We start from the raw sequence: 26,071 nt of genomic DNA, 5'->3' as shown, positions 1-26,071 counted from the left end.
AAGAATTTTCTCTGATTAGTTTTAAATATGCTACATGCTAACTTCATGGAGTGCTCTCTAGTCCTTCTGTTATCCGAAAGAGTAAATAACAACAGATTCACATTTACCCGTTGTAGACTTCTCATGATTTTAAAGACCTCTATCATATCCCCCTTCAGCTGTCTCTTCTCCAAGCTGAACAGCCCTACCCTCTTTAGTCTTTCCTCATAAATGAGCAATTCCATCCCCTTTATCATTTTGGTTGCCCTTTTCTGTACCTTCTTTGTTGCAACTTTATCTTTCTTAAGATGTGTCGACCAGAATTGTACACAGAATTCAAGGTGCAATCTCACCATGGAGTGATACAGAGGCATTATAAAATCCTCTGTTTTATTCACCCTTCCCTTCCTAATAATTCCTAACATTGTTTGCTTTTTTGACTACCACAGCACACTGAGCTATTTCAATGTATTATCCACTATGACGCCTAGATCTTTTTCCTGGGTGGTAGCTCCTAATATGGAACCTAACATCATGTAACTATAGCATGGGTTATTTTTCCGTATATGCAACACCTTGCACTTATCCATGTTAAATTTCATCTGCCATTTGGATGCCCGCTTTTCCAGTCTCACAAAGTCCTCCTGCAATTTGTCACAATCCACTTGCAATTGAACTACTCCTGAATAATTTTGTATCATCTACAAATTTGATTACCTCACTCATCATATTCCTTTCCAGATCACTTTTATAAATATATGGGTGTTCTGTATGTGGACCCTTGGACAGAAGGAGAGTGATTCAATCTGTGAGGAGAAACCCCACTAATCCCTTCCTTCAGGTGGCAAGGCTGGAGAGAAACAAGGACCCTGCTGGAGCTTTACCAGTACCAACCCACGTTCCCCTTAGGTTGAGCCCTCGGGTACTGGGGCTGGCAGGACTTTTGGGGTTTCTGTGGTTGATGTCCAGGCACAGATCCAAAGCAAGCAGCGATATTCATGGTCAGTCCAAGCGAAGGTCAAAACAGGTGTCATTCTGAAGATTTAAGAAGAATCAAATTCAGGCAACCACCAGTACCTCTGAAACCACAGGAGACTTAGGAAGTGCAGGAAAAAATCAGGCATCACAAGAAAACCAGGGACCACAGGAATTTAGGAACAAAAGAAACTCAGGATGCCCAGGAATACAAAAGAGCCAGGCTTTAGAAAAAGTCGTTGCTAAGGCACTAGTAAAGTGCAGGGTCTATCCTTATATAGTCCCTGCACTGTGATGTCAAAAAATAGGGCTGTGAGGAAAAAAGCTACTGGTCCTTTAAACTAAAAGTAAACAATGCACGCGCCTAAAGAGCTGGGATGACAGCAGCGCTTAGAAACCCCGGCAAAAACGGCCGAGCCCTGACCACCTGAGCCACTCTGGCCGCGCACCATTAACGTCCAGGCAGCAACCTGACCCCGGATGCAATGCTGAAGCATGAGGATAGAGCTCTGACCCCCACGTGCACAGCAATGACTGCCGCGGTCAGACCGAGGCCGACTCGCACACAGCAACAGCATTGCCACAGTCAGGCCCAAGCCCCAATTGCAAGCCGAAAATGAAGGTAAGTGGGATCGGACATCGAGCAGTGCGTCTGACCCGCGCAACAGTACCCCTTCCTCTAGGCCCTCTTCCGGGAGGTTTGGGTTTCCCTGGATGATCCGCATGGAATTGCTTAATTAGATTCTTGTCTAAAATGTTGGAAGCCAGTTCCCATGAGTTCTTCTCTGGGCTGAATCCTTCCCAGGACAAAAGGTACTCCCACCTTCGTCCTCGTCTTCGAACATCCAAGATTTCATGTACTTGATAGTGTCATTTTCTGCTGCAAACTGCGGTGGATCAGGAACTCCTCGAGCAGGCCAGGAGAGTATGAGAGGCTTAAGAAGAGAGACATGGAAGGAGTTGTGAATCTTTAAAGAAGGAGGTAGTCGAAGTGGATATGTCACTGGTCCCAATTGTTTGAGTACTGTGAAGAGACCAATGTATCGGGGAGCCAGACGCATGGATGGCACCCTTAGATGGATATTGTGAGTACTAAGCCAAACTTTGTCTCCTCGCAGAAATTAGGGTGCCGGTCTGCGATGGTGGTCTGTGAACCTTTTGGCTGTCAAACTTGCTTTCTTAATCATATGTTGACTATATTTATTCCACAACTGCTTCAATTTCTCGGCCATCAGTTGAGCTGCTGGAGATGGAACGGAGAAAATCAGTGGCAAGGATCGAAGCGGCTGTTTGCCATAGACTATTTGAAATGGTGAGCCTCCTGTGGCCATGCAGGGATGAGAGTTATGGGAAAACCCGGCCCAAGGTAGATCAACCCAGTCATCTTGCTGAACATTGACGTAGGTTCTGACAAATTGCTTTAGAGATCGATTAGTACGCACAGCCTAGCCATTAGCTTGAGGGTGATATGCGGTTGTGAAATCTAGAGCTATATCGATTTTTTTTTATAGAGATTTTGCCAAAATCTTGCAGTGAAATGAGTACCGCGATCTGAAGTAATGTGCCTAGGAAGTCCATGCAAATGAAAAATATGTGACCAGACCATTGGATCGGTTTCCGGTTTGTTTCTTTGAACGAAAAATATGTTGCACGAAGAATTGAGCCAATTGGGAGGCCGAAGGAAGGCCAGATAATGCAATGAAGTGTGCTATCTTCGAAAAAGCGGTCAATTACCACTGAAATGACAGTCTTGCCTTGCGAGATTGGAAGGCCCACAATGAAGTCAGTAGATATGTGTCCACGGTTCCTCAGGAACCAGCAGTGGGTGTAATTTCCCCCAAGGACGTTCTCCCAGAGTTTTCTGTTGCGCGCAGACTGGACATGAATCCACATATGCCCGGACGTCTTTGCACATATTTGGCCACCAATAAAACTGCTGAAGTAAAGCCAGGGTCCTGGCACATGCTGGATGACCAGCAACGTGGGAGTCGTGAGACCAAGATAAAACTTTGTTCCGTACTCTTTTGGGAACCACTGTTTTCCCAGAGGAATGGTCCCAGTGACGGTAAGGAGGATTCGAGCTGGATCCGATATGTTTTGTGTAGACTCAGCAGGTTCCTCAGAGCAGAATGAATGGGAAAGAGCATCCGCACAAAGATTTTTGGTTGCGGGTCTATAACAAAGCTCTAAGTCAAAATGTTTAAAAAAAAGAGCCCAACGAGCCTGACATGGATTAAGGCGTTGAGCCTGCTGGAGATGTTCTAGGTTTTTGTGGTCCATATAGATGGTAATCCAGTGTTGAGCTCCTTCAAGCCATTGACATCATTCTTTAAATGCGAGTTTGATTGTTAGGAGTTCCTTGTCACCAATGGTATAATTCCACTCGACTGAGGGAAAACTTATTGGAGAAGGAGGAGCAGGGATGCAAGGTACCTGAGGAATCGTGTGACTGAGCACTGCTCCTACTCCACCGGATGAGGCATGCAGCTCCACCACCAAAGGGAGTCTCTGATCTGGGTGTCGAAGACACAGTTTCTGGAGAAAGGCCTCTTTAGGAGTTGGAAAAGCTACCTCAGCCTCGATGGGCCATTGCTTGGTGTTAGCTCCCTTGCGTGTTAATGCAGTAAGTGGCGTGGCTAATTTAGAATAATTCTGGATGAAGCTGCGGTAATAATTTGCAAAACCCAGGAATCTTTGGAGGGCATGCAGGCTGTTGGGTGGTGGTCAATCTCGAATGTTAAGTTTTTCTGGATCCATATGGAAGCCTTGATTACAGACTATTTAACCTAGAAAAGGAAGAGCCTCCTTTTCAAAAACACATTTTTCTAATTTAGCGTACAAGCAATTCTCCTGTAATCATTGTAACACTTTGGCGACATCCTGTTGATGAGACTGCAGGTCCTTGGAAAATATCAGAATATCATCTAAATATACAACTCACACAATCATAGAGGAGATCTCGGAAAAATCTCATTCATCTAATTTTGAAAAACAGCAGGAGCATTGCAAAGTTCAAACGGCATAACTAGATACTCGTAGTAGCCATCCCTGGTGTTGCATGCAGTCTTCCATTCATCCCCTTCACATATCCAAACTAAATTATAAATGAATCAGAAATTCAGGCAACCACAGGAGTCTTAGGAAGCGCAGGAAAAAAATAAGGAATCACAAGAAAACCAAGAACTACAGGAATCTAGGAACAAAAACTCAGGATGCCCAGGAATACAAAAGAGCCAGGCGTTGGAAAAAGTCGTTGCCAAGGGACTATCCTTACATATTCCCTGCACTGTGATGTCAAAGATAGGGCCGCAAGGAAAAAAGCTACTGGTCCTTTAAACTAAAATTAAACTGCACGCGCCTAAAGAGCCCGGATGACAGTGGCACTTAGAAACCCCAGCGAAGATGGCAGAGCACAGACTGCCTGAGCCACTCCGGCCGCGCACCCACCAACATCCAGGCATCGACCTGACCCTGGACGCAAAGCTGAAGTCTGAGGACAGAGCTCCGGCCCCTGCGTGCACAGCAACGGCAACGCCACGGTCAGACCTAATTCCGCAGTCAGGCCAAGCCCCAATCGCAAGCCCAAAATAAAGGTAAGCAGGGTCAGACATCGAGCATGGGCACCAACCCATGCAACAAATGAAAAGCATTGAGAAAATTGTCCATTTAATCCAACTCTCTTTTAACCAGTTTGTAATCCACCTATCCCATGATTTTTTGCTTTTCTTAAGCCTCTCGTGAGGAACTTGGTCAAATGCCTTCTGAAAATCCAAGTACACTACATCCACCAGTTCACCTATATCAACATGTTATTAACCCCTTCAAAAAAAGTGAAGCAGATTTGTGAGGCAAGACTTGCCTTGGGTAAAGCCATGCTGACTGTTCCATTAAACCAAGTCTTTCTATATGTTCTGTGATTTTGATCTTTAGAACACTTTCCACTATTTTTCCTGGCACTGAAGTCAGGCTAACTGGTCTGTAGTTTCCCAGATCGGCCCTGGAGCCCTTTTTAAATATTGTGGTTACATTAGCCACCCTCCAATCTTCAGGTGCAATGGATGATTTTAATGATAGATTACACATTTTAACTAATAGATCTGAAATTTTGTTTTTGAGTTCCTTTAGCACCCTGGAGTGTGTCAGTTTGTCAATCAGGCCTACCACATCTAGGTTCACTGCGATTTGGTTCAGTTCATCTGAATCATTACCCTTGAAAACCTTCTACGGAACGGGTATTTCCCCAACATCCTTTTCAGTAAACACTGAAGCAAAGAAATTGTTTAATCTTTCCGCGATGGCCTTATCTTCCCTTAGTGCTCCTTTAACCCCTTGATCATCTAATGGTCCAACAGACTCCCTCGCAGGCTTTCTGCTTCGGATATATTTTAAAAAGTTTTTACTGTGCGTTTTTGCCTCTATGGCCAACTTCTTTTCAAATTCTCTCTTAGCCTGTCTTATCAATGTCTTACATGTAACTTCCAGCACTTATCCTTTATCCTATTTTCTTCTGTTGGATCCTTCTTCCAATTTTTGAATGAAGAGTTTTTGGCTAAAATAGCCTCTTTCACCTCCCTTCTAACCATGCTGGTAATCGTTTTGCCTTTGTTCCACCTTTCTTAACCTGTGGAATACATCTGGACTGTGCTTCCAGGATGGTATTTTCTTAACAATGACCACGCCTTTTGCACACTTTTTACCTTTTTAGCTGCTCCTATCAGTTTTTTCTAACTATTTTTCTCATTTTATCAAAGTTTCCCTTTTGAAAGTTTAGCGCTAGAGCCATAGATTTACTTACTTCCCCCTTTCCATCATTAATTCAGATCATATTATCACTATTGCCAAGCGGCCCCACCACCGTTACCTCTCTCACCAAATCCTGTGCTCCACTAAGAATTAGATCTAAAATGACTTCCTCTCTCATCAGTTCCAGAACCAACTGCTCCATAAAACTGTAATTTATTCCATCCAGGAGCTATATCTCGCTAGCTTGTCCTGAAGTTACATTTACCCAGTCAATATTAGGGTAATTGAAATCTCCCTTTATTATTGCCCTGCCAACTTTGGCTATGGATGCCTCCCCAAAGGGTTGGTTTCCCACACAAGAACCTTTCAAACTCGAGCAACTTTGTCTTTCTATGACTGACTTTTTCAGATCAGTCTCACAGAATTACGAGTGATTGGATAGGCTCTAACAACTTTCACTTGTGTCCTCAATGGGAAGAGCATTCATATTCAAACCAATAACCAGGTAGCCATGCTCTACAGGGTGGTACATGGTCATTCCTCTCTTCCAGGAGGCAATAAAGATATGGGAATGGACATGCAAACTTCAAGCTGTCCTGCAAGCAACCTACTTTTAAGAGATCTCCAACAGGTTAGCAGATCACCTCAGCAGAGTTTTTTTTGTCCCCACATGATTTCTTTGCAACAATCAACAGCCGACAGACTGTATGGGCTATGGGAACTTCCAGTAATCAACCTCTTTGCATCGGGGAAAAAGCAGAAAGATTTTGCTCTATTCTCAGCTGATTCAGATCCACTCAGGACTCTTTTCTGCTCTATTGGAATGCAGATCTGATGTATGCTTTTCTACCAATTCCACTGATAGCCAGAGCAATGCAAAAAGTGTTCAGATGAGGCCTGACTTATCCTTTTTATTATGATTATTAATTTCCCATTCTTTCCACCATTCTAGGTGAGTGGTATATAAAAATATTCACAATTTAAAATCAATAGCTATAATGATCAGACCAAGGATAGCTCAGCTCCATAGAAACAGGTTTTCATCCTACTAATGCCCAAACCTGTGGCCCAGACAAGTTTGGTTTCCATGCCTGGTATAGCTGTCCCGCAGTCCTTCAGTCTCTCTCTGATCCATCCCTATTAACTCAAGAAGAGGGATGTCTGTATCATGCAAACCTTCCCTCTCGCAACTTGGTGGCTTAAATGTTGAGTGCTTGCTGATGGCTAAATTTTTCCTTACCGAAGGAAGTTGAAGATATAATAGTGTCTGCCAGAAAAAAAAAACCCAACTAGGAGAGCCTATGGATTTAAATGGAAACTCTACTTCACATGATGTCAACAAAGTTCCTTAGACCTGTTTTTATATGCAGTCCTAAAGTTAGTTGGATAATGCTGAAAACTTACAAAACTGTAATATTTTATTGCGGAGAAGCCCAATATTGCGATGGTGGTGGGGGGGTCTCATAATAGTTAGCCCCTCCCCGACAATATTGCAGCATTATCGCGATACACACGTTAAGGTCCCGGTGCTCCTGCACTAGAATAACTCTAAAGCTGTAGATAAAATAATGAAGCAATTTCTAAGACAGCTGCATTATTTTATTTACATAGAATTTACTATGCATTAGCTACTTTGCATGCATTATGTAACTTAATTCTTGCAAAGCAGCTAAAGTTTTATAGCGGGCGGATTGCAAATACAATGCACAATATTGCCACAATATACAGCTTTTATCGCACAATACACTCTGTTCAATGCGTGTTACAGCCTTATCGCAGCTTGATAAATCTCCCTATTAGTCGGATAACGCCGCTCTGCCTCTGACACATTCAGTTATGTCGAGGCAATCAGTCTGGTGGGGTTTTGTATCCTGCATTTTTTTTCTAGCGAAATCCAAACTAAGCTGGACGCACCGCTTTAAACATTGACCCCATAATGTCCAGTTATATGAGGGATGTGCAAGGGGGAACAAATGTTTCGGGGTTAGTTTTACATATCTGTCAGTTTATTTAATGTTTTTCATTTGCTAAACCAAAATAAACAGGATTTATAAAAAAACAAAAACCTCCTTCCAGAATATGCTTACTCTTTCTGCCAGGAACTCTTGATATAGAAAGGAGTAAGAGTGATTTTTGGTCACTCCTGCTCTGCCAGATCTTTGTTCAGGGGTGGTGCGCTTGGCCCTGAGGCTGGTGCTGTTATATTAAACAGCATACGACTGTACGGTGTTGGTCTTGGGCCTAGCTGGCACCATTACTGTACCAGGAAGTTGGCAGGGAATGCTCCAGCCCCTTTCTACACTGCAGACCCTTGTGGAAGGATTAAGCATGGTCTGGGGGAAGAGTTGAATTTCCAGCCTTTTAGGATCTTTTCATTGGAGTGGGGGATTTATTTCCTTTTTTTTTTTTTTTTTTTAAATGAAACAGTGGCAAGCAATTTCATCTCAGTTTTTTTTCATTTTGTTTAAACACAAACACACAGCCCTAATTGTGTTTTTACAGTATTGTTTTGGGAGGGTCATAATGATTGTTGCATTTAAGCATCGACATCTTGGGATGAAGCTTTATGGGCCTGAAAGTCTTTAACTAGAAGGTTGTGTGCAAGGTTAAAATTTCATCTAGGTCGGTGGTCAGTAAACCTGTCCTGGTGGACCCCCAATCAGTAAGGGTTAACAGGATATCTGCAATTAATATGCATGAGAGAGAATTGCATGCACTATCTCCACTGCATGTACATTTATTTTCAATGCACCCACACAAACCAGAAGCTAGAGGTGTGATTGCATCAGCCTGCATGGGCTGCAAACAAGTGGAGATGTGTTTTGCATTGGCTTGCACAGGCCAGAAGCGGCATGCTACTGCCCTCGAGGGCTGGATTTTAAGATTTTGGCACCCAAAGGCAGAGTGCCACAAGGACACCCCTTCGAAGATGGGATGGCACACGGTCCTCTTTTGGCCTTCATAACTTGGCCACCCTAGGCAGCTGCCTAGGTTTCCTTTACCTAAATCCAGACCTGTTCCTGTTTGCTGGCACAGAGAAAGAAAGCTGCAGTGGTGGACTGGCAGCATCAGATTAACAGAGGGATAGGGAAGGAGGAGAGTCTATGGAGTTGAGGGTGATTGGGGATCAATGTGTGAAAAATAAAAGGGGGCTCATCCATATGTTTGCCCATGGCCCTTTAAATGGTTAGAGCATCCCTGTTTTGTAATGTAAGATAAAGTGTCTTGTCAATCGCGTATCAAAATTTTGTCATACAATCTGCCTTTTGAGTTGCTGCAGGAAATTTTAGGGCTGTGCCTTAGACTTTTTATAATCCCTATTTTCTGACTTGGATGGGAGAGCAACAGCCTCAATAGCACCTAGGGATTACAAAATCCTTAATCCATCACTGGGTCCAAGGCTGAAGTTTTGCCTAGGGTGCTTAATTCAATTGCACTGGTCCGTTTGTCTAGTTTATTTCCCAATGCTGTGTCACAGATCCCTGTTAATCTGACCTTCCCTTTCCTTTTTTAAAGCTAAACACCCTCTGTTTATCCCATATTTTCTTGATTTTCGTTACTGTTTCTGCCTTCGAGAGGCCATTCATTGCACCCTCTCTCTATAGGCGTGGAAAAATATATAGAAAACTTAGGCACCAACCAAAATTTTTAGGAGCCATTAAGAGGAATTGAATTTTTTTTTTCTTTTGGCTTTTTCTCTTTATTTTATGTTTGTTTCTTTTCATTTATCTTTACCTTTTGCTTTCCTTTGCTCTTTCCTATCCTCTTTAAGAATTTTATTTCCCCTCCCTTCAGCCCCCACTAACAGCCACAGATTCTCCTTAGAGGAGGAGGTCACCCATGCTGCAGCACCTGGTCCTGGCTGGCATCTCTTCAAACAGGTGCCAGAGCCCCCCTAGGTTTAGGTGCCCAGGTCACAAGGAATTATTTTCACTTCTGTCTGTGAAGAAATTATTTTCCAGTGTCTCTCCTGAGTCTTCCCTCTCTGAGCCTCATATAACCACTTCTTCGAGAACGTGCTTTCTGCTAAAAATGATTGTTACTTATGTATTATTACCTTTTGAGATATTTGAACCTTTCTCTTATTTCCCCCTTTTTTTTTCTCTTGACTATGTTAAAGTTTTTTGGGTTTTTTTCATTGAGGAGGGAGGTTTAATTGACCCAATTGTTTCCTCTTGGCCCCTTGGTTTTCCAGCTCAGTCGGAACAGGTCGTGTTTGGACTGTCACCTTTATTTATAATTACACAAGGATTCTTTTCTTCTTTATATTCTGGCCTAGCCATTTTTGCACTTATCTGAAGAAAAATGAAATGCACAAACCAGCATTTATGATTTACTGAAAATGTGAATGTTTGTTTTTTTATTTTTCAGAAATGTTTTTTCTTTTTTTTTGGAGGGGGGTTTGAAGGTGTCACTTAGGTGTTTTACCAATGCTGCCCCTATCACTGCTGCTGGTAGAGTTTCTCCTCCTGCTGTTGAGTAAGGCCTTATAAGAATTTGGCCTTGACTGACGACTTACTTATATCCCCGTAAGGACAGTGTAACGTAACAAATGATTATAATGAAATTGTCTGAACAAGGACATAGTAACATTTCAGTGTTGTCAAGTACTATCTGTTGTTGTTGCTACAGAGAAGGCCATCAGCATGAAAATGCGAACACTGGACCTGGTTGCCAACATGACTCAAATGTTTCTTTTACGCTTGAAGATAAGCTATACAAAAGAGGTTCCAAGATAAGTTTTACTACAGTGCAGCTAGCAGGCTGGAAAGTACTTACTTCTAGAGGTGAAGTGACTCCCATTCTGGAGCACAGATGTCACAATAGGAAACAATGGGAGTCTTTGTGGGGAAAGGTAACTGCAGACGGATACAGAAGTGCTACTGCTGATTGTGGGTTTGTAGGTGATGACTGTCTCTTGTTAACATGTCTGTTGGTTCCTTTTCTGCACAGAGGCAATGCCACAGAGGAGCACTATAGTGCAGTGTATTGCCCACAGTCATGCTCAGTAATGGGGCAGTTACTGAGCGCATGTCTGTGGGCTATTAAAACTAAGGTTTTGATGTCTGGATCACACTGGAGGCTTTTGTACCATTCTCATCTGGAAAACTGTGTAGGAAGTGTGTGGGGTGTTTTTGTTGTTGGTGTTTGTTTTGTTTCCTTGGTGATGCATAGTATTATTAAGCATGATTTGTCTTTTGCCATAAAGTGACCAATGGAAGCCAAGATCTCTAACAGAGCAGAGATGACTAGTCTCCATGTGGCACTACTGCATTCCAGAGACTGGGCTGTGAGTCAGTACTCCAGCTACATAGGTGAAAAAAGATATGAAACTATCAAATTTATGAGTAATGGCCTACAAATGGGTAGTTTTCTGTCGACAAGCAGGGATGAATTAGCCATGACATGTGGTGACATCATCCAACAGTGCCAAATGGCCTCTTCTCTCCTAGCTTGTAGAGCTTTTGCTCTACTGAGCATGCACTAGAGTTCCCGCATGCACTGCCTTGTGAGCTCCTGTCTTTATTATTTTTTTGTCTGAGCTTCTGCACGAATGTGTTCCCTCTCTCTTTAATCTGTTTGGTACTTTATGGTTTCTATTTGTAAACTCACTTCGAGTTGCCTTGCTACTTCAGCAGCCCCTTAACTGCACTTTTAAGTTCTACCAAAAATAATGTTTTAAGATTAATAAAAAGTATATGCTATGTCCGACACCAAGAAGGCAACTTCGGTGGCTTCAAGGATTGCACATGTGACTAACAAATGTCCATTACTGATGGCCATAATATCTGTTAAAAATGTCTAGCACCAGCCCACGACGCAGAAAACTGCTAAGACTACAACCAGATGTTGCAAAGGACCCAGAGAAATGAGAACTTTGCAGGCTGAAGAAAAGCTGGCCCTTCTCTGCTCCCTCTATGCTGTGTTGAGCAGAGTCATTGTAGGCCTCATCCTCTTCTTCTGCCTCCAATAACCAAGTACATAAATTACTCTCTACCCTAATTTATAATATTGTACAAGACATTTTATCAGTGCCAAGGCTGAGCAAGGTGCGGAAGTGTTGTGAACCCTTCCCAAGCCTTGTGGGGCTCATTGACGCATAAGAAAAAAAGTGCCATGTGTCAGAGCCAGCAGTGCAATTGAAACCCTCGAAGTTGAGATCAGGATCAGTCCCATGAAACACATCAGGCCTTGATCCAGCTGTTTGTTTCGTCCTTGCTTCAGATCCATCAACATTCCATGCCCTGGCACAAGTAAAACATTGGTGTCTAGCCTTGTCAATGCACTCAAAGCATTCAAGATGGGAACAATCATTGAGAGGCTCTGAGAGTGATTCACTGCATTTATTTCCTCCATTTCACTGTTATATTTGTCCTGTCTCCTTGAGTAAGGACTTCGTTTGGAGCCTCTGGTCTCCATGCATCCACTAGATTCCCTCCTGGAGTCCATTAGGAGCTTCTCAAGAGGACAAACCTATACTGGTCTTGGAAGAGGATGTCATTCTCCCTCACCCTCAGCTCCTGGTTAGAGGACACAGCAGTCCATAGAGCACGTAATAGAATTGAAGGCTTTCTTTGCCTCACCAGGAGCTAGTGATAGGGAGGGCACCCTTCAACCCTCAAGTCCAGAGCATAAGAATTGTTCCCCTCATGAGGTGTCCCTTTCACCTCCATGCCTCGAGAGCTCCAAGGGTAATCCTGGAAACTATAGACTGATGAACAGGACAAAATGATAGAAAACATTCACTGGCCGTATAGCTAGACATGGCTTAATGGAAAAAAATCAATGTGACTTTAGTAAGGTGAAGTCTTGTCTTAGTCTCTTAGAATTTTTTGAAGGTGTAAAAGAACATGTAGATAAAGGTGAGCCAGTTAATGTAATATGTTTTGGACTTTCAGAAAGCATTTGACAAAGTTCCCCCATGAGAGACTCCTCAGGAAATCACAAAGACATGGGATAGAAGACAGTGTCTATAGTGGATTGGTAACTGGTTAAAAAGCTGGAAACAGAGGGTAGGACTAAATGGTCATTTTTCCAAATGTAGAAAGGTCGTATTAGAGTATCACAGGGGTCAGTACTGGGTCCTGTGCTGTCTAACATATTTATAAATGACCTGGAAAAAGACAAGTGAGATGATCAAATTTGCAGATGACAGAAAATTCAAAGTTTGTTAAAACAGCAGCGGATTGTGAAGAACTGCAGAAGGACCCTGTGAAACTAGGAGACTGGGCAACTGAACAACAGATGGAATTTAATGTGTAAAAGTGCAAAGTGATGCGCATAAGGAAAAATAATCCCAACGGCAGGTACCCAATGCTGGGTTGTGTATTGAATCACTACCCATGAAAATGGTCTGGGGGGGGGGGGGGGTCCTTGTGGACAGGACATTGAAATCCTCTGCTCGGTGTGTGGTGGCAGATCGAATGTTAGGGATTATCCTAAAAGAATAAAATGGGAAACGTATTGCCTTTGTATTGAGCCATGGTTTTGACTGCACCTTGAGTACTGTGTGCAGTTCTGGTTGCCCCATCTCAACAAAGGCATAGCGGAACTAGAAAAGGTGCAGAGGAGAACAGGAAAAACAACAGGGATGGAATATTTCTACTATTACAAAAGCCTAAGCTGCTTAGAGCTCTTCAGCATTTGAGCTGAGAGAGGGCACGCTAGAAGTTTATAAAATCACTGGTGGGGTGGAACGCGTAAATAAAGGATGATTATTTACCCTTTCAAATAATAGTAAAGCAAGGGAGCACGTCACAAAACTAAAAAAAAACCAGCACATTCTAAACAGATTGTAGAAAGTACTTTTTCACTTAGCGTACTATCGCGCTATTGGCAGAGGATGTTGTCAAGGTGACTAGCATTACTCTGGCAGGCGTAACGTGTGAAATAAAGGTACGGGAGTTTTCGGGCTGGGGGGGGGGAACGGGGAAAGCCAGCTGGTCTCCCAGAGGGCTCGGCGCACGCAAGGAGCACTAGTGTGCACCCACTTGCGCGCGCTGACCCCCCCTGATTTTATAACATGCGCGTGGCTGCGCGTGCATGTTATAAAATCGGGCGTACATTTGTACCCGAGTAGCGCGCAGAAATGTAGGCCGCGCGTGTAACTTTTAAATTCTGCCCTAATGTATCGGATGTGACATCTGAAAAATGGACCTATTTTTGTTTTGAAAAGCTCATACAAAATATTTATAGACCATTTTTATGCCGTTCCAGTAATTTGTCTGCCAAGAACCCTGTAACTGGAATATAATTTTTAATATTAAGTTATAGTATGTTCTGTATACATTTTAATTATGTGGAGAAAGATGGTTGAGGATTAGATCATTGTTTTTCAGCCCTCTCCTGGAGACACTGCTAGCTGGAATGGTTTTCAAGATATGCGTAATGAATATGCATGAAATAGATTTGCATTCACTGGGTCTCCAGGGTCTGCAAAGCTATTGTGCATATTCATTGCGGCTATCCTGAAAACCAGACTGGTTAGTTGTACCTCCAGGAGAGGGTTGGGGAAACACTGGGTTTAGATAATTTGTGAAAACAAAAGGTGCCTCTTTAAGTGGAACAGAGCCAGTGAGAGTCCCTAAACAAAAGACTGGCAGCATATCGTTCATCCAGTAAGAATCAGCCAGTATTATGTAGCACTTTGGCTTCCCCAGTGCATTTGCCTGCATGGTCAGTGTATAGGGGTAATTTTGTAATGTGCATCAGTTATACCAATTTTTAATTTAAAAATAGTAGATATGTTTGCATATATATTTTTTTAATTGAACTATTGGAGAAAGAGTTGTATTATTGTGGGTTCTAGCTCCTTCATGTAGGAACCTGAGCTGGTAAGTTCTCACAGTAAATAAACCCCTGCCACCATCTTAGGTTGTGGACTTTTTAGTTATCCCCTCTAGGGGTAGCATGTCCCTATTCGGTCTCCTGTGTTTTTTTTGTTTGATTCACTTAGAGAAGGACCCTTAGGCCTCTAAGGATTAGGCTTAGGGTAAGGAAAAGAAGAAAGGGTTCTTTTTCCTAATCTTACTATGGCCTTTTCGAAATCTTTTTCTTTTGGAGAAGGACGTTCCACCCTTTTTCTATTTAAGGTTTCCCTTTCTTTAAGACTTTTTTTGTTTTTCAAACCTCCCGAGGACACTAGGGCTCAGTGCATGCCATCTAAGAGGAGTGGGCAGTGTCAGGCAGGGAACACGGGTGGCCTAAACTTGCTGGATGGATGAATCTGGGTTCATTTCCTGGCTGGAGAGAGGAGAGTGTGAAGAACATCTGTGGCACCATATCTATATCGTCAAGATGTTAGAGAGGAGTATGGAGATATCATCCAGATACAAATGGGAAAGAAAGGAGAATGACTGAACAACTGGACTGAAAGTATGAAAAATGGGACTTAAGTAAACTTAAACTGACAAACAGTATCCTATTCTCTGAATTCTGGGAGGAAGCCCCAAAACTACCCCATTAATTACAATGGATCAGGAATAAGAAACATATATTGACAACAGTAACAGAATATATTAAATGGAAGCTGAAAATCACAACTTTATTGGCAGATCTGAAACTATAAAATGGATTGTAAATTAAAAACTTGTAACTTTTTTTTAATAAACTTTCCATCTTTTAATCAGTAAAAATTAAGCTGGAAACCATCAATTACTTACAGCATGATTTATTAGTGCTGTATAAAAGACACTGGATTTGACTATTGAACACCACTCGGGACCTAGGAAGTAATATTCTACCTACCCACGCCACACAAATTCTGATGGGGATTTCTTGATTTTCTTCATGTATGAAGAGCAGGAGAGGACTTTTACCATTTAAATCTTTATTTGAGTTGTGGTCTTTGGAGTCCTTTAATGGGACACTAGCCCAGGGGTTACATACTCTTGACTTACTCAAACACCTCTTACTCTCTCCTCAGTCCTTTCACTTAACCTTTCATCCTGACTTGTTTGCAGCACAAAAGCAGTGCAGCATTTTAAGCTGCATCCTCCCCCACGCTTCTTAGGACTGCTGTCACACTTTGAATGGCATGGAACATTGTAGTGCCACACAGATCAAAAATGACATGGGACTGGAAGCAGAAGGTGAGTATGTAGCATGAGGCACTGAGCTGCACTACAGTTCTGGGAGGGGGTGACAGCATGATGGAATTAGGAGGGCTGCTGCTCCTACTGCCACTGTTAAAACTCCATCCTCAGTCCTCTGCGGTAATTCTGCAAAGAATAATGAATTCCAGAGAGAGGACTGGATTTTGCTATCCTTGTCATAAGAGACCATGAGTCCTGCTTTATTCCCCAGACCCCCTTTCATACCACTCTCCTCTAGTCACACAACCTCCCACCTTCTCTTTCCCTTACTCCCCCTTCCTCACCAGACTAACCCAAATCCCTTCCCCCAGCCATGCCAGTACTGATCACTGTGGCAAGGTGGAGAAGAGTAATAGTACATAGGGTCGCGTCCTCCTTTGCCATGGTTGAAAGCACTGGCGGAAGACAACATAGTCTGACATGCTGTTTCTCTTCTCAACCTTGCTATGTCATCAAGGGGGCAGGAGATTTTTTGAAAGTGAGTCTCAATTATCGGCCCACCGCAGCAGATTTCGTTTTCCCGTGGTTTAGGCTGATTTTATTTCGGCTGCCTCCCGAAACGAAACACGGAACCCTCCCCACCCCCCCCCCCCCCCCCCCCCAAGACTTGCCGAAATTCCCTGGTGTTCCAGCGGGAGTCCCGGGAGCGATCTCCCACTCTCAGGCTGTCAGCTGCCAGTAATCAAAATAGCACCAATGGCCCTTTGCCCTTACTGTGTGACAGGGGCAATCGGTGCCATTGGCTGAACTCTGTCACATGGTAGGATCAATGGATGGCTGGCGCTATCTTAAAAAATGGCACGGGCCATCCATTGCTCCTACCATGTGACAGGGGCCAACCAATGGCACCAATAGCCCCTGTCACACAGTAACTGCAAAGGGCCATCAGTGCCATTTTTTAGTTGCTCCCGGGACCCCACTGGACCACCAGGGACTTTCAGTATGTTTTGGGGGAGGGTCGAGCAAATCTTGGGTTGCAATTAATTAAATTTGAAGGGTTTGGGTGGGTTAGGGCTTTTTTTTTTATGTGCCCTTTCTCTCTCCCCCCCCCCCCCCCCCAAAAAAAAAATAGAAAACCACACAATTTTGTGGGTTTTCTTATCGTTTCGTCACCCCTCCCCCCCCCAAACATGACGAAATAGGAAATATCGTTCCTTTTTCGTCGCAAATGAATGCACATCCCTAGTCGCAAAGGGACAGATGCACTTTGACAGGATTTGACCTGGCAGGAACCAGCTCCTTAGTCTCCCTTGGCAGTGCTACAGGGGCGAGCAAATTGTAGGGGAAGGGGCAGATATTGTGGTCATTCTATGGAATCATGGGAGACCAAAGGGCCCTGGTTAAGGATGATGATATCAAAAGGAAATGAGAATCTTTGAAAAGTGAGGAATTTGAGGGCTGTTAACCTCTCTGCAGCAGAACTACAAGCTTGCTGCCTCTTAAGAAAAGCTTACTTCCTAAAAAGTAAAAACAGCCACTAGAAGAAACCCATTCTGCACCTGCCTTAACTAGTGGAAACCTGATGCAAGTTCTGAAAGAATCTGTGATTATTATGGCTTAAAGAAAATAATTTAAGCCATAATAAATAAAAAATTATGGCTTAAAGAAAATAATTCCCCAACACCAAAGAATAACCACGAGTCAAAAAAAAGAAATACAGTAGACTCAGGTAGGATAACACATGTGTCCCACAGTCACCCATTCTTGACAGATGGGAAGCCAACAAGTATACCCCCCCCACTCAATCAGGTCAAGTAAATCATTAAAAACCAGGATCACGGTGGGCTCTGGTAGAATTAGACCTGTAACAAGGAGACACACACAGTATCAAATGCAACAAGAACATAAAGCCCTCCCTATATTAACAACTGAAGAAATTCTAGAGAAAAACATTGACGTGTTACCAGAAAAGAGAAAATACCAATGCATGCAGAATTTCAAGATCCATAACCAAAAGAAACAGCTAATTGAGATGGATAACTCTGTCATCAATGGCACAACTGCAAAAGGAAAGAGTGAAGTGAATAACAAATCTCAACTAAAGTCTCATAAGGAGTACAGGAAAAGCAATAACCTTAAAGAGAGTACCTGGAAAGCTATGACTACAAATGCTCATAGTTTGGGAAATAAAATCCCAGATCTGCAGGCCCTAATGACGGAGGCAGAACTGGACATCGTTGCTATCACAGAGACATGGTTCACAGAATCTCATGATTGGGATACGGCAATACCAGGCTATAACTTGTTAAGGAAGGATAGAGTGGATAGAAAAGGGGGAGGTGTGGCTCTTTATGTCAGAAATAATATCCAAGCATCTGAGCTACAAGGAAGTTGGGGCAAGGAAGAAGCACTATGGGTCGACCTAAAAAAAGATGATGGAGCATCCATTTATATTGGAGTGGTTTACAGGCCTCCAAACCAAAAGGAAGAGCTGGACAAAGATCCTGGTTGAAGACATCCATAAGATAGGTAAGAAGGGGGAAGTGGTGATCGTTGGTGACTTTAATATGCCAGATGTAGACTGGAAAATCCCATCTGCAGAATCTAAAAACAGTAGAGCAATAGTGGATGCCATGCAAGTATCTTTGTTCAAACAAATGGTATTGGAACCCACAAGAGAAGGAACTATACTCGACTTAGTGCTCAATAATGGAGACAACGTCTCTGATGTCAAGGTGGGCGCCCACCTCAGCACCAGTGATCATCAAACGGTATGGTTTAATATCACTAAAAGAATATGGAAAAGAAGCACAAAGACCAGAGTTTTACAGTTCAAAAACACAGACTTTGAGGAAATGGGGAAGTACCTGGAGGAAGAACTAAATGGATGGGAAAATGAGAGAGATGTGGATCAGCAGTGGACCAATCTAAAAGGAGCAATCACCAAGGCAACTGCTCTATATGTTAGAAATGTAAAGAAAAGCAAAAGAAAAATGAAACTTATCTGGTTCTCAAAGGAGGTGGCTGACAAAATTAAAGCTAAAAGAACAGCATACAAGAAATATAAAAGATCCCAAAGGGAGGAGCACAAAGAAGAATATCTGATTCAACTGAGGGAGACGAAGAAATTAATCAAGTTGGCAAAAAGTCAAGCGGAAGAGAGGATTGCCAAGGAGATAAAATATGGTGACAAAACATTTTTCAGATACATCAGCGAAAAGAGAAAAGTCCAAAGTGGTATAGTGAAATTGATAGGTGGAAATGATCAATGTGTGGAGAGAGACGAAGAAATGGCAGAAATATTAAACGAATACTTCAGCTCTGTGTTCACTAAAGAAGACCCTGGAGAAGGACCATCTCTACACAACAAGAAACTGGAGGGAAGTGGAACAGATGAAAATCCATTTACAGTAGATAATGTATGGGAAGAGCTAAAGAATCTGAAAGTGGACAAAGCCATGGGGCCTGATGGGATTCATCCAAGGATACTGAGGGAGCTCAGATGTGCTGGTGGGACCGCTGTGCGACCTGTTCAATAGATCCCTAGAAACGGGAGTGGTGCCGAGTGATTGGAGAAGAGTGGTGGTGGTCCCGCTTCACAAGAGTGGGAACAGAGAGGAGGCTGGTAACTACAGACTGGTTAGCCTCACTTCAGTGGTGGGAAAAGTAATGGAGTTACTGTTGAAAGAGAGAATAGTGAACTATCTACAGTCCGGAGAATTGATGGACCAGAGGCAGCATGGGATTCACCAGAGGGAAGATCCTGTCAGACAAATCTGACTTTTTTGACTGGGTAACCAAGGAATTGGATCGAGGAAGAGCGCTCGATGTCATCTACTTGGATTTCAGCAAAGCTTTTGATACGGTTCCGCACAGGAGACTGGTGAATAAAACGAGAAGCTTAGGAGTGAGTGCTGAGGTGGTGACCTGGATTGAAAACTGGTTGACGGACAGAAAACAATGCGTGATGGTAAATGGAACTTTCTCTGAAGAGAGAGAGGTTTTAAGTGGTGTACCGCAAGGATCGGTGTTGGGACCGGTCCTGTTCAATATCTTTGTGAGCGACATTGCGGACGGGATAGAAGGTAAGGTTTGTCTTTTTGCAGATGACACTAAGATCTGCAACAGAGTGGACACGCCGGAAGGAGTGGAGAGAATGAGACGGGATTTAAGGAAACTGGAAGAGTGGTCGAAGATATGGCAGCTGAGATTCAATGCCAAGAAGTGCAAAGTCATATATATGGGGAGTGGAAATCCGAATGAACTGTATTCGATGGGGGGGGGGGAAGGCTGATGTGCACGGAGCAGGAGAGGGACCTTGGGGTGATAGTGTCTAATGATATGAAGTCTGCGAAACAATGCGACAAGGCGATAGCAAAAGCCAGAAGAATGCTGGGATGCATAGAGAGAGGAATATCGAGTAAGAAAAGGGAAGTGATTATCCCCTTGTACAGATCCTTGTTGCGGCCACACCTGGAGTACTGTGTTCAGTTCTGGAGACCGTATCTACAAAGAGACAAGGACAAGATGGAAGCGGTACAGAGAAGGGCGACCAGGAAGGTGGAGGATCTTCATAGGATGACATACGAGGAGAGATTGAAGAATCTAAATATGTACTCCCTGGAGGAAAGGAGGAGCAGGGGTGATATGATTCAGACTTTCAGATACTTGAAAAACTTTAATGATCCAAAGACAACGACAAACCTTTTCCGTCAGAAAAAAATCAGCAGAACCAGAGGTCACGAGCTGAGGCTCCAGGGAGGAAGACTAAGAACCAATGTCAGGAAGTATTTCTTCACGGAAAGGGTGGTGGATGCCTGGAATACCCTTCCGGAGGAGGTGGTGAAGTCTAAAACTGTGAACGACTTCAAAGGGGCATGGGATAAACACTGTGGATCCATCAAGTCTAGAGGGCGTGAATAAAATGGAGGCATTCAAACACTGCACGGAGCGGCAGTAGCCACAGAGGCATTCACGGAGCGGGAAGCCAGTGGCCAGTAGTTGGTGTTCCACCTTCACGGAGCGGAAGGATGGAGGGCTGCTATTTCCAAAAATAAAAATAAAAACAGGGGTGGGTAAGAGTATGGGGCAAGGGGGTGGCCTGCTTGTTACAGCAGTTGCTACCCCCAATTGAGCTGGATGTCACTTGGATGCAGATTCAAAGCTGCTCTCTAAATTGGGTGGAGGGGAATTAGGGCTGGAGGGTACTGGAAGCCAATAGTAACAGGTGGGAGAGAGAAAAAGGGGAAAAAAATGGATAAAGTGCATAGCTTGCTGGGCAGACTTGATGGGCCATTTGGTCGTCTTCTGCCGTCATTTCTATGTTTCTATGTAAAGGTCTACTCACTAATACGTACATTTTGTATTTGAGCCTGGTTAACTGGGTAATTGAGAGCTGTCTAAGAGTATGAATTTATTTCAAATGAATGGGTAAAACTCAACAAAACCATAGAGGGGTCTCATGAATGAAACAAAAAATGTCTCGTTTGTTTCCCATTCAAGTCAATGATTGTTTACTGCTGAGCAAAAAAAAAAAAAAAAGGGGTAACTATATCAACCTGTGTGATCTCACAGCCTTGTTCGACATCAATCCAGGACAAGTAGGAAAGGAAACCACACAGAAGATAAATCGCAGTGAAGCATCTTTCTAAACTTGCCTATAGCTGCTCATCTAGATCAAGTGATGCTGATGCCACGCCCCCCCCCCCCCCCTCCCAACACACACACTGTAAAAGTCTGAACATGTATGAAAGACAGAGAAGGATATGTTAGTAGTTAAATCGAAAAAATTTCCCTTGGCAGGCCGAAGCAAAACGTTCGGCCGAATCACATCTCTAGTAGAGGTGTGCATTCGTTTTTGCCAAATTAGACAATTTCAATGAAATTGCCTAATTCAGTATGGTTCGGGGGCAACGAAACCTGAAAATAATTTTTCAGAAATTTCGGAAAAATTCGTAGTTCGGGTTAGTGCGCACTAATCCGAAAATTGGGGGCCCACGAGAAAAAAAAAACTCGAACCGCGGGAAAAATGAAGTTTCCTTCGGTTCCCCGAAAACGAAGCCCAAAACGAAACTACAAAACAATGCACACATCTACCCAGAGGGGCTTAAATCTAAATTTGTACCTGAGGCAAAGGCGGGTAAAGTGACTTGGCCAATGTCACAAGGAGTTCTCTTCCTCCTTCTGATGTTGTCTACCCAGGGCTGGTGGATGCACTAGGTGAACTAGGCCTGAACCTGTATTAGGGGGCGCCGCGAGCAGTGGTATCCTGAGGGAAGCCAATTCCCCCAGGCGCAGGGAAGTTCATGCGGCCGCCAGTGGACCTCATCCCACTGGCGGCTGAGCAGCAACACATAGCAGGCAGATCAGCAGGGCCGTGGTGGAGCTCACGTCACCACGGCCTGAAGAAAAAGACCCATTTAAATGAGCTGATGCTCTTCCTCCTTCCTGCCTGCATGGCCTCGGAAGAAAACGTTGCTGGAGCCGCGCAGGCAGGAAGGAGGAGGAGCATCAGCGCGTGTAGAAGAGGAGCAGCGCTTACGGGCCGCCGCGAATCCCAAGTCACAGCAGCCTGAGAAGAGGAAGAGGCCCAGTAGCAGGGCCGCCATGACCCGAGAAAATCAGGGCCGCTGCAGAGCCCATCCTGCGGCGACCCATGAAGAGGAGACCCAGAGGTGAGAGAGAGGCTGAGGGCCTATAGAGTGTGTGTGTGTGTGTGTGTATATGAGATGATTTGAGAGACTGTGTGTGGGAGTGAGGGACCTGAATGTTTGCATACTCAGCATGTGAGAGCCTCTGTGAGTGTGAGAGACAGCATGTGACAGTGAGAGCCTGTGCTTGAGCAAGACAGCTTGTGGGAGTGAGAGAGCATGCATGTGTGTGTGAGAGAGTCAGACAGCATGTGCCAGTGAGAGGCTCTGTGTATGAATGATTGCATGAGAGAGAGCAGGTGAGAGTGAGAGCCTTTGTGTGTGTGTGTGTGTGTGTGTGTGTGTGTGTGTGTGTGTGTGTGTGTGAGAGAGAGAAAGTATGTGAGAATGAGAACCTGACTGTGTGTTTGAGGGAAGAAGATGGAGAGAAAAGAAATAGAAATAAAGACTATAAAAGGAATTAGCAAAAAAATAAGAAAGGGAAGGTGGAAAAAAAAAAGCCTGTGACAAACCGATTAGAAAACTAAGATCAGACAGCAAAGGTAAAACAAAAAAAAAATTACTTTTTAGTGATTGACACATGTTATCTTTGGGAATGTGCAAGAGTAGCACTTTCTCTATGCGGATCTCACAATGTACGAGATCAGCATGGAGGAAGTGGAAGCCCACGGGGCCTGCACGGAGGAGGCAGCAGAATGGGCTTCAGTGCCAGTAGCAGTAATCGGCGCCTCCCCAATAGCCACATGGCAGCAGTGACAGTGGCAGCAGAGGAATGAGAGAGGTTCCGAGGTTGCAGGCAAAAGAAAGAGAGGGGGGTCTGCCTTTAGTGTGTGAATGTGTATGAAGGGGACTCTGCCTGGGGGTGTATGTGTGTGAATGCATGGGTGCCTGCCTGGGGGGGGGGGGGGGGGGGTCTGTGTGTGTGAGAATGAATGTGTGCATGCCTTGGGGATGGGGAGGGAGTGGTGTTAAAATGAATCGGAGCCTGCCTGGGAGTCTGTGTGTTTGTGTGTATGTTATGGAGCCAATGAGTGTGTATGAGAAAATCCAGGGGAGTAAGAGTTTGTGGGTGGGTGGGTGTGTGTGTGGGGGGGGGGGGGGGCTTGTGGAGGGGGAGAGAGTGTATTAGAGCCTGAGAGTGTGTGATTGTCTGTGAGAGCGAGAGGTTATGGTGGGTATAAGAGCATGAATGTGTATGTATGTGACAGTATATGTGTGAGAGAGAATGGACATGTGAGTATGTGTGAGAGAGAGAGAATAACCTCCTAATCCTCGACAATATCAGGGTGACTGGAAATCAAGAGCTCCCACAGAAGGGGACAGCAGGGGCTTTTTAAAATCCTTATTAGTTTTAATTATTGGATGTTATTTATTATATGTGCTGTTTTGAAATATTTTATTGGTGTTTGGGAAATTGTAAAAAATGTATATGATTTTAATTAATAGAAATTCTATTTATCAGTAGTTTTAAAATATTCTTTTATTATGGTTTTACTATTATAACTGTTTTATGAGGAATGGTGGTTCTATTTTTCTATTGTTAATACACGGAGTCTGGCTTCTTGGAGTTTCCATTTCAGTTTTTGTCTAATTTGTGCTCCTTTATTTTGTATTCTGTATGTGGTGAGGGTCTGTCTCTGCTCTGTGTGTGTGACCGTGATGAGAGATTCTGCTAGCATAGGGATCTATAGCAATCGGGTTTGTTTTGTTTCCTCAGTAGGTGGTGTATTGGTATTCTAGGACCCAGTATAATATTTACCCTTGCTTTTTCACAGGTAGGGTTATTGTTTTAGTCCTTGGTGTTATTACTGTTATGTTATGATGGGATTGCAGTATAGATTTTGAGTGCGGGGTTTTGTGTTAGTTCACAATGTGTCTGGCAGTGGGAAGGTGTTTGTGCTGCTGTTACTGTGAGGTGACACCAGAATTTGAAAATATCTTTTAGTATGATGAGCTGTAAGGGAAACATCCAAGCTCCATTGTTTGGGGGAATTTCAGTGGATGCACAGAGTTACAGAACTGGAGGTGCAGGATTTATATTGACATTCTGTCCCTTCCTATATATTCCAGACTTCACTTTCATAGCCATATAGAATTAGTTGAATGAGGCTATCAAATAATTTTATAGTAGTTTTACTAGAAGTGTGAAACTGGCCAGCTTTTTAAAATTTCGCAGAAGACTCTTTGGGCTTTTTTATTAACACTTTTTTTTTTTTTTTTTAACAATTTTAAAGCAGGATCCATGCTATAGAGGTGGGTGAGATGAAGAAATGTCATTTTGGCTCCCCCCCCCCCCCCCCCCCCCAAAAAAAAAAAAAATCTTATGTCTAGAAATGCCACTAATTTTCTGTGACCTTAAGCATTAGTACAAGAAGGATTAGGGATGGGGGGGGGATGCTGGAGAGGCACACACATGCATTGGCCCCAGGGCGCCGGAGACCCTTTGTGCCCCACTGGGTGCGAGTCATATGGGGCTGCAAGCGGTAGCAAAGAGGAGTGGAGATTTGGCTGGGTCTGCTCGCGACCCAGAAAATCACACAGTTGGTGGGCATGATCGAGAACGATGTAGGAGTTGGGACTGAGACCGGGGGGGGGGGTCGCAAGGGAGAAGGCTCGCCTAGGGCGCCTAATCCCCTTGCACCGGCCCTGTGTCTACCCAAACTTTCATTAGAAAACCCCAGTTTTGAAGCTCAAAATGGACAAGGACCCAGTCGGGGGGAACAAATAAATGAATGAAACAAACATTTATTTTTATATTTGAAATGAATGGAGGTAACCTACAAAATGAATAAATGAACCTAAACAAAAATTATATCTCTGCACATTTCTAGAGCTGTCCTCCAAAATCTGCAGCCATAAAAAGAAAAGAGTCTGTTTGTTACCAACCAGTGTCTTTCCTTTGCTTCACATGAGTGGAGAAAGTTGTTTTTGGCTTGTAGCTCAAAGATGTTTAGGAGCTCAGTTCAAATTGAATTGTCCAGTTAAGGCAAATACAAAGGCAATCCTTTTTTATTCTGGAATCCTGAACATCTCAATTCAGAGTAATTCTGCTAAGTAGTTGTTGGGGCTCAGCTTTAACAGTTACATTTTTATAATTGCTTTTTCCACAAGATAGCTTAATTAGCAGGTGCCTGTTTTTGTTTTTTTTAAGATATGTGTTTTGGTTATTTTTGCTTCCATCCCTTTCCTTTGTTTGGTGTGACACTTTGCATTATTATTGCACAAGAATTTGAATAATGCTCTTAGCTGCCTTGAGCATCATTTTGAAAAGGTGGAATAAGAATCCAAACATATTATTCAATTAGGTCTGTCTCTGTAATCATGTTTTTGTGCACTTTGTTTTATTGATTATATGTAACAATAAGACTGTTTCATATTTCACCATCTGCCTTTTTTAAAGTGTCCTGAGCAAGTCATCTAAGTAAAAACAATCCTGTTTCTCCCCTTGCACCCCCTTCCAAAAGCCCAGACAGATTCCTTCCTGCTGGAATAATTAGTATGGAAGCAAATGGGCAACAAATGCTGCATGAATTAGAAAAACCTGTTAGAATGTAAGGAGCAAATCCCTCTTAGCTACTGCAGTATGAAGCCTTATGATATATACTTATTAGAAGATTTCTTAAATATTAAGAAGTCAGGTGTTAGCTATTGGTGATTAATAACTCTGCCCCACAAGCTATTGTGAAGGAT

The 26,071-nt window shown here is 43.4% G+C and overlaps 1 long non-coding RNA gene across 1 annotated transcript in view; it reads left to right on the top strand.

Annotated features, from left to right (window-relative positions):
- Positions 1 to 26,071, top strand: part of LOC115081540 — a 162,990-nt gene that overhangs the window by 7,777 nt on the left and 129,142 nt on the right. The window lies entirely within an intron of this gene.

This window comes from Rhinatrema bivittatum, chromosome 1, assembly GCF_901001135.1.
Source record: "Rhinatrema bivittatum chromosome 1, aRhiBiv1.1, whole genome shotgun sequence".
In the NCBI taxonomy this organism is placed as follows: Eukaryota; Metazoa; Chordata; class Amphibia; order Gymnophiona; family Rhinatrematidae; genus Rhinatrema; species Rhinatrema bivittatum.
The sequence above is the reverse complement of the archived record's forward strand: the minus strand, read 5'-3'. Positions and strand labels throughout refer to the sequence as shown.